Here is a 13,880-nt window from a genome sequence, read left to right as displayed (position 1 = left end):
AGGTATTGTTTGTTTTATTTTAAAAATTATTAAATAAATCTGTTAGCAATTCTATTTCCCAGTTCTTAAAGTTCCATCACTTTGTTATTTTTCATATTTTTAAGTGCATCCTTTTTTTTTTCTTTTTCTTTTTCTTTTTTTCTTAATGGTCCTAATTACCATTTCCAAATTATTATGTTCATAGCATGTAATTTCTTCTTTCGAATGTTCCTCATTCAAGAGTTTTTGAAAATTAACTCCATCTATTTAGTGCATCTAATTTGATCAACGTCCTAGTCAACCCATCGCTAGCATTTCCTCTGGCTTTGCTTACCACCTTATTTGCTTCACTTTCTATTTTTTTTATATATATATATATTTTTCTCAATCTTCTTGTATTTTTTTGATTTCTTTGCCAAACTTGTAAAATTTATCTTGATGCATAATAATAAATTAAAAAAAATAAAAAATAAAAAAAAAACTTGATAAAGATGCCCTTAAGATTGACCACATTGATCTTAATGATTTAATTGATTTGTAATCTCCTCTATTATTGATGGCTAATTTACAATATCACATTCACACTTTTAGGACTCAAACTTGCATCGAAGAGAAGCAAATAAAAGGATTTCATCAAAATTCTATGATGAAAATTACAAGTTGGTGGAATCACAATTCACGCAATCTTTGCGGGGTAAGCAGTCAAATACATTATTCGATGAAATTGGTCTCACTTAAATATAAAAATTCTCTCAACTATGGTGTAGTTTGATTGAGAGGGTTGGTTGGATAACAGGATAACAAGTTCACATTTGCTCCTATCAAAACTAAAGACTGCTAGCTTCTACAATTCAATGTCAAACCTCAATGAGCCCAAGTTCCCTTTTTGTGCAATAATAATAATGAGTGGTAACCAAAAAAAGAAGAGAATCCATTGCTACTCAGCCAATTAAAAGTTATAATTACTTTATTATGAATAATAAAATAAAAATAATAATAATAGAAAAAATGCTAAGTTCAGGATCACACTATTTGATTTCAATTCTCTTCTTGGTGCAATCTGCTTCTATGTATCAACAATCAACATGATTTAATCAATCCAGGACGCGCCCACCATCTTAGCCATGAAGCTATACCGGTCTGCAGCTTCATCAATCTGCAAAAGCCAAATCATTTTTATTCCTTCAATAAATAAACTCACTCGCACACATGCATGCTCGACCTTCAACCTCCCCCTTTGAGAAGTTGGAGAACAAAATACTACTTGAGTCGAGGTTTTGTGGTGTCGAAGGCAAGTCATTGTCAAATAATGAAAACAAAAATAAGGCTGCTGAGATAGAGATGGTATCAAATCTAGTAGAACAGAACACTTGCCACTTTCTGAGTCGGCATTCCAGCTCCATGTCCAGCTTTACATTCAACGCGACCAACTATTGGATTGGTCTGGGGGCTTTTCTCCAAGCTTGTGCATAGAACATAGTGCAATGTCTGGAAAATTGGAAAAAACAAAAATAAATATATACACATATATATAGGATTATAACCAAAAAAAAAAAATTTGAAATTAGCAATTGTATTTGACATGCATACATAAAAACAAAAATATAAAATAGGAAACCGCACAGTAGATTGTGAATCAGTGAGTTAGTACACTGATATGAATTTCACAAAAGCTCTTTCCATCTAACTCCCAATCAAATAAAGGATCCTGTACCACTTCTATCAAGAACCAAATAATAATGCTTCACCAAGAAGATTTTTCTAAAATCTGATGGACTAAGAGGTATCAAACTTGTGATACTATTCAACATCCTCCTTTTCCCCATCTAGCAAAACCTGACGTCATGATAATACGATAATTTCGTACCTCTTTCTAGCCCAAGTTCCAAATAAACAGAAAATGGTTGAATTTGTTTGCATATATTCCGACATGACACCTTTATTCCACTAATACATTTTACATAAATAGACTGTTGAGACAGCAGAAGCACAAGAACATGGAGATCTAAGGAAAAGCCAACAAAGAAATCACACAAAAACACAAGATATAATGCGGTTCAGCCAAAACCGGCCTACATCCACGGGTGAGAACTAATTCCACAATGATTATGTAGAGATATTACAATAGTATAGTACAAACATCATTTACATTCACCACCAGTGTTCTTCCTAGTTTGCCAACTTCCACATGAGACTACCCCTCCACTATAATGCTATAGAATTAGGCCTGCATCTATCTCAATCTCATAACTCTCAACCCATTAACCTAGATATTTATTTATAGAGTTCAAAACCCAATTCCTTATTATACAAAAACTACAATTCATTCGAGGCCAAGACTTGTCTAATAAGAAATTACCTAATAAAATACAACTTTAAATAGAAACAAAATTAGAATAGAAATTTGAAACACAATTCAAAACATAGACAAAAATCATCATTTCCAAGTATTTTTACCATATTTTCTTTACACATCCAAAATGAATACCCAAAAAAAAAAACAAAAAATCCTTTTTATAATCAATCAATATATTCTAATATTCTTTTTTCAAATAACATAACATTCTTTTGTCAGATTTTTATTTATTTATTATTATTATTTTTTTTTCAATGGCTTTTTTTGTCAGAATTTAGTAGTCTATTAATTTAATATATTTTCGGCTAGTGCATGAGGCTCCCGCCATTGCAGAGTCCATATGTAGACAACCTTACCCCACATTAGGAGAGGCCATTTCCTTGTTTTGAATGTGTGAGCTCCAAGTCACAATGCAACAACCTTACTGTTGTCCCAAGGCTCGCCCTCTCTATCATTTAATTTCTATATAGAAAGTATTTCTACTCAAATTAAGAATTTTGCCAAATTATTATTGTACAAAAGATATTACCGATTTTCAACTCAATAGAATATTACAAGAATCAATTTTCTAAAATACCCCATAGTCCAACCTTAAACAGTAAAATATATTAACTGGATGATTGTGATGATTATAATGCGTTACGCAAGATTGATACTCGGTCTTCCCGAAAAGAAAAGAAAAGAGAAAAAAATGGTATCAAAGAATTTAACTGTGATTAAGGAAGCAAGAAATCACAGATTACTCCTATCTTTCAATATTAGTCATATGAAAGCAAGCAACACATGAGAAGCAAAACACTTAATTTCCAATCATTTATCAGGAAAAAAGAAAAAATTTAATTTCCAATCACAGACCCACCGCTGAAAACTTCAGTGTGTGTAATGGCGACACGCGATCATCGTGATCGGCAGTCAGTAACATGGTAGGTGGGTACTGAGAAGCCTGATCAGGAGATTTTTCCCATGGTCTCCTGACATTATGTAGTGGCGAGTACCTGAAGGAACAGTTGAACAAAAAAAGAAAATAAATAAATAAAAAATCAAGAATGATGAACAGACTACAAAGATAGAAAGAAAGAAGATAACAACAGAGTATATAAACTATTGAGCCAAGCAAGAAAAAAAGCCAAAAATAAAACATGCTCAGGAGAGGACTCTGTCCAAAAATGATAGAGATATCACTTTCCAACAAAGATATAACAAACACAACTCTGCTTTTATCAGCAAGGAGTAGCCCAAGAAGAATGAAGAGTTTCGGACAATTAAATTAAGAAGACAAGTCTCATCAATACTAATGCCAAAAATGATGTCAACTTAACAGTTAAAACTTAAAAGCATTAGACATCCATAACATCATTGCAACTTGCAATCCCTTTTACTGAAGATACGGAACTATTTAAGTGGTTTTCGGAATGTACTTTATTTCTCTCTTTAAAACAAGAAATGGCTTGACCCAATACACAAAAAAATATATAATAAAAAGTGAAGTTACCTCAGAAAGCCAATCGTAGGAGAACCAAAACACTACACTGTGCAGGTTTTTTTTCTTTTATTCCTTTTAATAACTAGGACTGTAAGCTTCCACCCTACAATAAATTGATTTAATTGGCTAGGGTTAATGTGGTCAACATAAGCCACATAACTTAAAAAGTTAATCATGTTATAGAAGTAAATTAGTGTATCTTCCATGTGCTATAAAAATAGAGGTCTTTACATGATGTAGTACTTAAGAAATTGGGCTGTCGAGTACAAAAACTCAGGTTGAGCCTGAGGACAATAACTTGTGTAAATAATGCCAAAACCCAGTCTGTGCCTCCCAGAACCCTTGTTTAACAGGAACAAATATGTAGTAATGGCCTTTCATGTAATAAGAAAAACTACTCAAATTGTATCCAAGGCAATTGCATTTTAGAAAATAATAATCTCAATCAAATATGTTTAGAGAAGCCCTTCCCCTCCACACACAATCCCCATAAAATTGGTGAATGGGATTGCAGGATTAGTCGCAATCTAGAACAACAATAAAATATAAGATATTATGTTACAAAAATTTGAAGCATTAACATCCAGGGATAATATGCAGCAAGTTACAGTAATGAACATAAAATTACTCACTTGATTAGCCAGTGGAACTCTTCCTTCTTATCCGAACAGCCAAAGTCACTAGTCCATGCATGACCTAGAAAGAGAAGCCTAAATCAGAAATAGGTAAAAAAATTACCCAGTGAACCTAAGAACATACTTAGCAAGAATATATTTTAAAAAGAAAAAGAAAAAGAACATAGACAAACCTATGGTGAACTTGTGGAATCTAAGCATGTCCATAACACCCACATAAGCAAGTGCACAGCCAAAAAGATCCGGTCTCTGCAACCACAGAATTTAGTGATTGAGTGCATAAACACACAAAAAATAAAAATGATGGATAAACCGATAAAATAAAAAATGTGACCAAGAATTAACCAACAATGCCATACTTGATTGATGCAAGCCCAATAAGAAGCCCACCGTTGCTTCCACCTTCAATACACAATTTTCTACGCTGCGTATAACCAGCAGAGACAAGATACTCAGCAGCAGAAAGGAAGTCATCAAAGACACTCTGTTTTTTTGCGAAGCAACCAGCTTTATGCCATTCTTCTCCATACTCTCCACCACCGCGAATGTTTGCAATGCAGAAAATAGCACCTAAATGCCTTGCAAGTACAATATGACCAATTTTGAATGATGATGTAATACTGATGTTAAATCCACCATATCCATATAGCAAACAAGGGTGTGATCCATCCAGATTAATGTTTTTTCTACTCACTATAAACATGGGTATTCGAGTACCATCCTTACTATGAAAAAAAACCTGGAAATGAAAAAATCAATTAAAAAAATGTAAGAAGACAGACGTAGGACACAAGCTATGGCAAACTCAAAGACGACCTTCCCCAAACCTCCAAACAACCATACAAAGCATTTTAATAGCGGGTGTAAAGAAACAACTTTTACCCCTCAGCGAGTAGGATAACAGAGCAGAACATATGGAAATTCTATGAAAAATGACAAGACCAAAGGCAGAAGTTGCCGACATATCAAGGAAAAAAACAAAGCAAAACAATAGAACCTAGGGAGTGTATCTTTAGTAAATTTAGAAATACAAATGAGAATGTAATAAGAATTTTGAATTAAGAGGTACAAAAAAGTGAACATTTTTGTTATTTAGGTTGCATTATTCATAATGAAGTAGAAATTGGAGATGATGTTAATCATACAATCAAGAAAGGATGGGTTAAATGGAGAAGTGCATCTAGTATATTGTTTGATAGGTGTATCCCCTAAAGATTGAAAGGGAGGTTCTATCAAACTGCAATTAAACCAGCCATACTTTTAGGTACAAAATGTTGGGCAACTAGGAAACAACATATGCATAAAGTGAGTGTGGCGGTAAAGCAAATATTGATATGGGTTTACGGTAAGACTAGAAAGACTAAAATTAGAAATGATCACATTCAGTAGATGGTTGGAGTATCACAAATTGGAGATAAAAAGAGATAAACTCGGTTAAGAAGGTTTAGACATGTGCAAAGAAGACCTTTATATGTGCCAGTTAGGAAGGGTGACATTGTCCACATTGAGGGTCATACTAGGGAAAGAGGAAGACCAAAGTTAACACGGGTAGAGTTAGCAAACAAGGATATGATAGCATGCAGTTTGACTCAGGCTAGGGGGGCTTAGATAGAACAGAATAGAAAAATAGGATTTATGTAGCCAACCACAAGTAGTTGGGAAAAAGGCTTTCTTGTTGTACTTTTGTGTGAGAGACATTACGAAATCCTACTGTTCTTTGGCTAAATGGTAACAAAACCTGAAATTAAAATATATAAGGTAGAGTTTTTAAAGTAAGATCCATCCAGGGAAAAAGAATTGCATTGAAGCATGAGGATCGTGTCTGAAGAAATTTAGGACCAGATTGGTCCCGTCAATCCGCAAGCAAAGCCTAGTAAATAAATTAAAACATCCAAACGAGCACTAAACTGAGAACCAACTCAACCTGTTTCTTTTTCGGAAAAAAAAATAAAATGCAACCAGTTTCTAATGCTAAATGTGAAAAGAATAAAAGCAGCTACCAGTTTAACATGAAAAACTGTGCGGTCGAATTCAGGGACAACAATTTCTCGGAATACTTTCATATCTGGAAGCTTGGTCCCTAAGTTGCACTGATAAATAATGGTAGGAGTAAGGAAGCTAGCAAACTCAATAAAAATCATACTATCTTTTCGCCGAGCAGAAATTGCATTAATTGTACCGATGTCAATGGGCAAATGATGCAGCAAGGAACCCGTTTTCAAGTCTCTTAATTGCAGGACATGTTTCACATCACTCAAGTAACAGACAATAATTTGATTACCATTAACTGCCACAGCCGATTCAAGCACGTCCTTTTCGGCTTCTTGGACAACATCTGTCCAAGCACTTGGTTCTTTGAGATCTACCCGGATTAATTTGTATTTCGGAGCATCCTTATTAGTCAAAAAAGTGAACACAGTATCGTCATTTGCAATAGTATAATAACCTGCATCAAAATTGTCAACAAGCTTAACAAATGGAAGCAGGTCCTTTTGCCCCCTGTGACCTTCAAGCCCATTAGGAAGTGCAGACATGTCACAATAATAAATTTTGTTGACTGGATCACAACAATTGAAAATACCAAGAAGAACATACTGCAAAAAATAGGGAAAATTAGCAAAAAACGATAATAATTTTATATAAGAATTTATTTAATAAATAAAAAAAAGGTCAAAATGGATATTCAGGCAATCATGAGATAATGCAAACAGAGATGCAAGTGAAATTAGTTCAATATATAGCAAAAAAAAATTTATACATAAATTAATGATAGAAAATCATAATCCTCACAACATAATAATGTTTTTTACGTCCCTTTGGTTGGAATATCCACATACCTACAGATATGTTTCCTAATTACTCTAATTCTTCTTCCCTCGATCTCTTTGTATTAAACATTCGATTCCAGCAACAAGGACACTCTTTCTTATTTGGCCCAATCAACTATACCTTTTTCTGACATATATATCTATAAGTTTCTTACAGAGCAAAATGCTCTTCACGTTTGCTCCAAAGTGTCATCATCAGCCTCATACTATAAACCTAAATTTAAAAATGCTGAATACTCCCAATGTTCCTGCTTGATCATCCATATCAATCATTTGATAAGAAGAACTTAACCAAAATTTCCTATCATCCGCTCACAGAGAATCGTACTCATGGCATAGTATATTTAGGATCACATAGTAGCCTCAAACTCTATGCCAGACTTTGTCAACCCAGTAGAGATCTTATGTATCTAGAACATTAGAAGAAGAAAGAAAATTCTGTAGAACTCAGTAAGATAATCAAAGGGTAATTAAAGCCCAAAATAAAAAAACAATACAGACTCTGCCTTTGTTATAAATTCGCCAAAACTATATACAATATTGAGTTATAAGATGCTAACCTAGGAGTTAATGACACAAATTGGCTACTCTCCCTCTCTCTCTCTCTCAGACACACGCACACATAGACAAAACTAAATTTGACCAATAAGAATGACGGCACAATCACAAGAGGGCGGGTCTGAATGCAGTAAGTAAAATAATTCAGGCATGGTTAGGGCCTGGAAAGCTGCACAGCTCATAACAGAATTTCAATGAAAAATGAAAATCAGCACATGAAGGAAAGAATGCTTTCAAAAATGAAATAACCTCAAATTCCAATTTGGTATATTACTCGTCTAATCTACTAAATAATTTATGACAGCACTGATCTAACTGGGATTAAGCTAGGCAAGAATGCAAGATATAAACTACTCCGAAATTTATACATTATTCTTTTCATCATAGGAAATGGATAATTCACTAAATTACAAGAACAAAAGATAAATACTTTAGGTAGGCTACATAAATCCCGTTACTCCACTCCATAAAGCATAATTTAACTAAATTTAAAATTATGGTTGCAAACATATCCATCCGTCGTTCTAATCCCCCCGCATCAGCCTCGCCACGGTTTAAGAGAATACAAACAACTAAAAATTCTATGTTTTGTTATTTAACAAGTATTTTGGCCTTAATACATAATTTTGACAAACATCCTAGAGGCTAGTAGAGAGAAATGAAGCCCATAACTCCACAAGTATTAGTTTCATTTTTTGGCAGACAAAACAAAACTTTTGGCAAAAGGAACTGTTAGTGAATAGTGACAAATACCAAGGACTAGTTGCATGTTTTTTTTATCTAACAATTTAAACAACTTCCTCCGTGCCACCTGCTTGTCATACAAGGATCGTATTGCAAAGAGAAAATATATATATATACACACTAATAACTTCAATTTTTTTTGTTCCTTTCCATATAACAGAATCACCTATTCTATAACTAATGCCCCTACAAATCCCCACCCATTCTTCTCCTCGTGGGAAATGATAAAATCCAACTCTTACCTTTGAGAAGGGTGATCAAGAATCTTGGCAAAAGTATAAACATCTTAATATAAGCATTTCCCACGAGAGCCAAAAACACAGAAAGGAGAATAAACTACTACCAGTAATAAAGATGAAATTGGACCTGGCATCTTAATGGTATTGTTAAAGAAGCCATTAAGAGTGTGAAATCCAAAAAAATAAAAAAAAATAAAAAAAAAAAAAAACAGCAGCAAAATAGGATTACCACGATAATTTCCTAAAAAGATATTGTGAATTTGAAAAGGAAAATCTCAATAATGGCAATTTAGAAAGCTTGTTACCTTCCCATCATCTGTTACTTCTGCTGAAAATGAGTTCTTCGGGTAGTCGGGATCCTTCCAACATAAAATATCTTCAGACTGATCGGTTCCGATTAAATGATAGTACAGCTCGTTATTTAAGTTAGCACTAGTCTCTATCCCAGCTTCCAATTTTTCTCCCTCCCTACAAAAGCCAAAGCTACTGACATCACAAACATATCTCTCTCTCTGTGTTACGGTCATGAACAACACATTCACTCCAAGAAAACTAAGATTAAGGAGTTGGTGCAACAAAATTAGAATAACATGATGCCAAATGTGAAGATTTCACACTTCCCAGAACAAAATAGTAGACTACAGCTGAATATTTGGAAAAATATTCGTAACATATTTAATGCATCATAATTTATCTGATATATGAAAATATATTATATCAACACTTCTGATATTTTCCCAAAACATGTGAAATTGAAAGAGTTAATGAAAAACCAAATTGGAGAAAGATATTTTATTATTTCTCAAAGTTTTTCACACATCCGGAATTGGGCAAAGATTGATAACTTTGGCACTGGGTAGTACATCATAGAATCCTCAATTGCAGTTGCACTTACTTGGGAGCTGGATAGCGAGAGTAGAAAAAACCTTTGCTATCATGCGTCCAGCTAATGTCGGTAAACTTAACCTGAAAGAACATAGATATATAAATATGTTTGTGCATATATATAAACCCAATAAGTTCATAACAGTAAGAAGAATGTGGATATATATATTTAATACCCATGTACTGATATACAATAAATAAATTCATAGTTTCATGTATACTTACCTATAACAGGGTGTCAGGCTCAACTGTCTTGTCGTCAACCCGCATAACTTTGATTGTGACCCAATCACTGCCACTAAAACTAAGACCGTATGTCAAGTACTTAGCATCTTCACTAACAGCATGTGTATTCAATGAGACTGTTCCATCCTCACTGAGCGCATTTGGATCCAGTAAAACCTCTGCTTTTCCATCCAAACTGTCCTGAAAGAATATTTCCAATAAATTCATTAATTTATATAACAAAATCAGAAAGATCTACTGAATTTTAATTACATTATAAGAACCTGCACGTAGAGCACTTTTTGGGGCTGAAGACCAGTGTTATGGAAGTAAAAGTATTTCTCCCCTCGCCTGAATGGAGCTCCATAGCGCGGATGATCATAAAGCTTTGTCATCTTCTCTCGGAGCTTTTCCCTCGTGTCACACGTTTTAAGCACCGATTCAGTCAAATTCACCTGCTTCTGAACAAACTCTTTAACCTCTTCGGCATCAGGATTTTCAAGCCTAAGCCCAACAATCAAACCAACATCTATCAAACTATCCCAAACACCTGTAAATAAACCCCACATTTCCAAGAAACGAGAAACAAATTCCAAATTGTGAAGAGCTTTAGACATGTACAAATGATAATAATACACACAACACGTTGAGATCATTCATTGACCTTAGGATTTTCCAGCCTAAGCACAATAATCAAACCAATATCTATCAGATTTTCTCCCAAAAAAAAAAAAAAAAAAAAGCCTTTTCAACAGAAAACATTTCCAGGGAAAAAAATGTTATTCCAAAACAAATTCCAAGTAGCGAAGAGTTTCAGACATGGATAAATGATAAATTATTGACACGCACAATATCAATATAAGATAAATCATGTGCTAAAGAATTTTCTTTCCTTCCAAACAAAAAGGACATAATGCATTGAAATAATTGGTTAATGTTATGATTTTCCCGCAGCCTAAGCACAATAATCAAACCAATATCGATCAAATTTTCTAGAAAAAAACTGTTTGTTTCCATAGAACTATGTCCATGAAAAAAAAAAAAAGCACTAAGATAAATAATTTGACTTTGTTTACCATCGATAGGGATCGGGAACGTCGACGCCGTGATAGTTATCTACAACTGATTCGTCTCTGTGAGCTACTGGATACTGCAATGGCACGTCCATGGCGGAAATCGAGACTAGGGTTTGAGGAGAGAAAGAGAAGGCGCAGTAAATATTTGAAATTAAAGGTTGGTGTGAGAGAGTGAGTTATAACTTATATATAAGGAGGGTGGTGTGAGAGAGTGAGTTATAACTTTATATTTAAGGAGGGTGGTTTGAGTTTTGACGGAAGATAATGACGAGAGCGATTGTCTTGCGCCAGAGAACATTGTTGCGAAGAGTTTCTGTGGTGGCGTGAGAGCCCGATACTGAAGCGGCGGAGATTGAGAGGTGAGAGTGGGTGATGTATAGCCATTTTAGCGCTACCAGAAAAACATTATAAAATAAAGAGAGTGCGTGCGTGTGTTTTGTAAGGCCCTTCTGTAATTTCAATTTTATTATGGACGATACTTGCATCCAACCCAGATTGGATGAAGCTTGTCAGATACGTGGCCCAATCATACGTCGACACGTGTTGAAATTTTTTTAGAATGAATTTGGATGGGTTTGACCTGGTGCTCTAACAATTTTAAGGACCAAAATAACCTATCTTCTCCCTCTTCTTTCTGTGTCTAGGGTTTTTCACTGCCTCCCACAATCTTCATTGTGCAATTCTTTGCAATCTCGTCCGTAATGACACCAATTGGTAAGTAACTCTCTTCGATGCCGTGACGACCGGCCATTTTCGATCATTGAGTACTCACAAATCCCTCACTTTTTTCCTAAAGCACCATTAGAGAGCATGGGTATTTTTGCTTGAATGTTCATGTTCAGAAACGGAGAATCCCGGTCCTTGATGACCCATCCACCTTGATGGAGGAGGATGGAGGTGCAGTGTTCTCCTTCACCCACTGCCGCGCCGACCTCCGCTGCACCATAGATCGTACCACTGATCCCTCTTCATTCTCTCTTTACATCTTCTCCTTCACCGCACCGCCGCGCCGACCTCCGCCGCACCACTGCCCGACTTTCTTTCTAGTAATTCTCCCCAAGCAGTCAGATCGTACCCAAATCAGCTGCCCAAATCAAAACTCACATTCGCCCAAATTAGAGCTCCTCTGCCAATTACAAACCCAAACATAGCTCACCCACCAAACACAACCTCATCACCAATTATAGCCAACCACCAAACACAACCTCATCACCAATTATAAACAAGACCAAATTAGTCCCATACGTTCACCCAAATCAGAGCTCGCCGTCCAGACCCATTTATATATATACCCAATTTTTGTGTAATATTGGGTATATGTCCTCCCGGCAATTCTGTGTGCAAATATTTGTATGTGTATTTATGTGTATAATCATATATGTATATATATCACAGAGAGTTGGTGGTGGTAAGCGGCGGCGGCAACCTTGAAGATGGCATAAGGTGTTGGAGACATGGGTGAAGGAGAAGAGGTAGACAGAGAATGAAGAGGGAGAAGATAGGATTATTTTGATTCCTTAAAATTGTTAGAGTAACAGGTCAAACCGAATTAAATTAGATATTATTTAATTTAATTTAAAATTTATTTTTGAACACGTGTTGCCATTGAGCCACGGTTGGACAAACTTCATCCTCGGTTGAGTGCAAATATTGTCCTTTTATTATATCTTACTCTGCCCATTTCAGCATGGAAAATGATACTTGGATTTTGTTGGAGTGAATTGCCTCACTTATATGTTTTTTTAATTGGTCAAGTACTATTCTTTCAGTATTTAGGTTGTATATGTGTATCTATATAAATGTAAAAAAAAAAAAAAAAAATCTATATAAGAAATTATATTAAGTGGGAAATTATTCTTTTTATTGAGTAATAATGAGAAATTATTATTATTATTATTATTATTATTTTGTTTTTTACAAGGCAATAAGTTTTTGAAGTTTGGTTAGTAGATGTATGTAATATTATATTTTATTAAGTGAGAAATTATTCTAATTTCATTTCTAATGATTATTAGATATATATGGTGTTAATGATTCATATTTATTATTTGATAGAGTCAAAATCTCGTAATTTTAAAAAAATAAAATTGACCAAAATTTTGACATGAGGAAAATATTGTTTATTTACTAAAAGATACCACTTTCAGGTACATAGGTATCACTTTTTGTGCACTTAGTATCACTTTTTGTCATCAAGTACCACTTTTTGTGCTGTACAAAAATATGGTACATTCGTACAAAAAAAGTGGTAATGCAAAAAAAAGTGGTACCTAAAGGGGTGTGTGATGATAAAAAGTGGTACCGCACAAAAAGTGATACTTATGTCCTAAAAGGTTAAAAGTGGTACTTTTGGCAAATGAAAAGTGTTTTTCCATGTCCACCATTTTGGTTGACTTCATTTTTTCGAAACTATAAGACTTTGACACCATCAAATGATAAATATGAATCATTAACACCACTTATATGTAATAATCCCTAATTTACTTATTTTTTATATATTACTCCTCCCATTTCAACATAGAAAATGATTCTTGCCCCGATTGTTGCAGTGAATTATTAAGCCTACTTTTTTTAATTGGTGCAAGTATCATCCCTAATTTACTTATTTTTTATATATTACTCCTCCCATTTCAACATATAAAATGATTCTTGCCCCGATTGTTGCAGTGAATTATTAAGCCTACTTTTTTTAATTGGTGCAAGTATCATCACTACTCTTTCAGCATTTAGGTTGTAGTCTAGTCCAATTATTTTGTCAATATATATATATATATATAGATATATATATAGATATATATATCTGTGTATAAGATATTTTATTAAGTGAGAAATTATTCTTTTTTATTTAGTAATAATGAGAAATTATTCTACA

The 13,880-nt window shown here is 34.2% G+C and overlaps 1 pseudogene; it reads right to left on the bottom strand.

The window, feature by feature from the left end:
* Window positions 1–913: 913 nt before the first annotated feature.
* On the bottom strand, window positions 914–12,581 carry LOC132276417 (uncharacterized; annotated as a pseudogene).
* Window positions 12,582–13,880: the final 1,299 nt, after the last annotated feature.

The sequence above is a fragment of the Cornus florida genome, unplaced genomic scaffold, assembly GCF_030987335.1.
Source record: "Cornus florida cultivar Cherokee Brave unplaced genomic scaffold, ASM3098733v1 CherokeeBrave_3.0.0_Hap2_Chr10, whole genome shotgun sequence".
Lineage (NCBI taxonomy): Eukaryota > Viridiplantae > Streptophyta > Magnoliopsida > Cornales > Cornaceae > Cornus > Cornus florida.
Note: the sequence above shows the minus strand (reverse complement) of the source record. Positions and strands in the feature narration are given on the sequence as shown.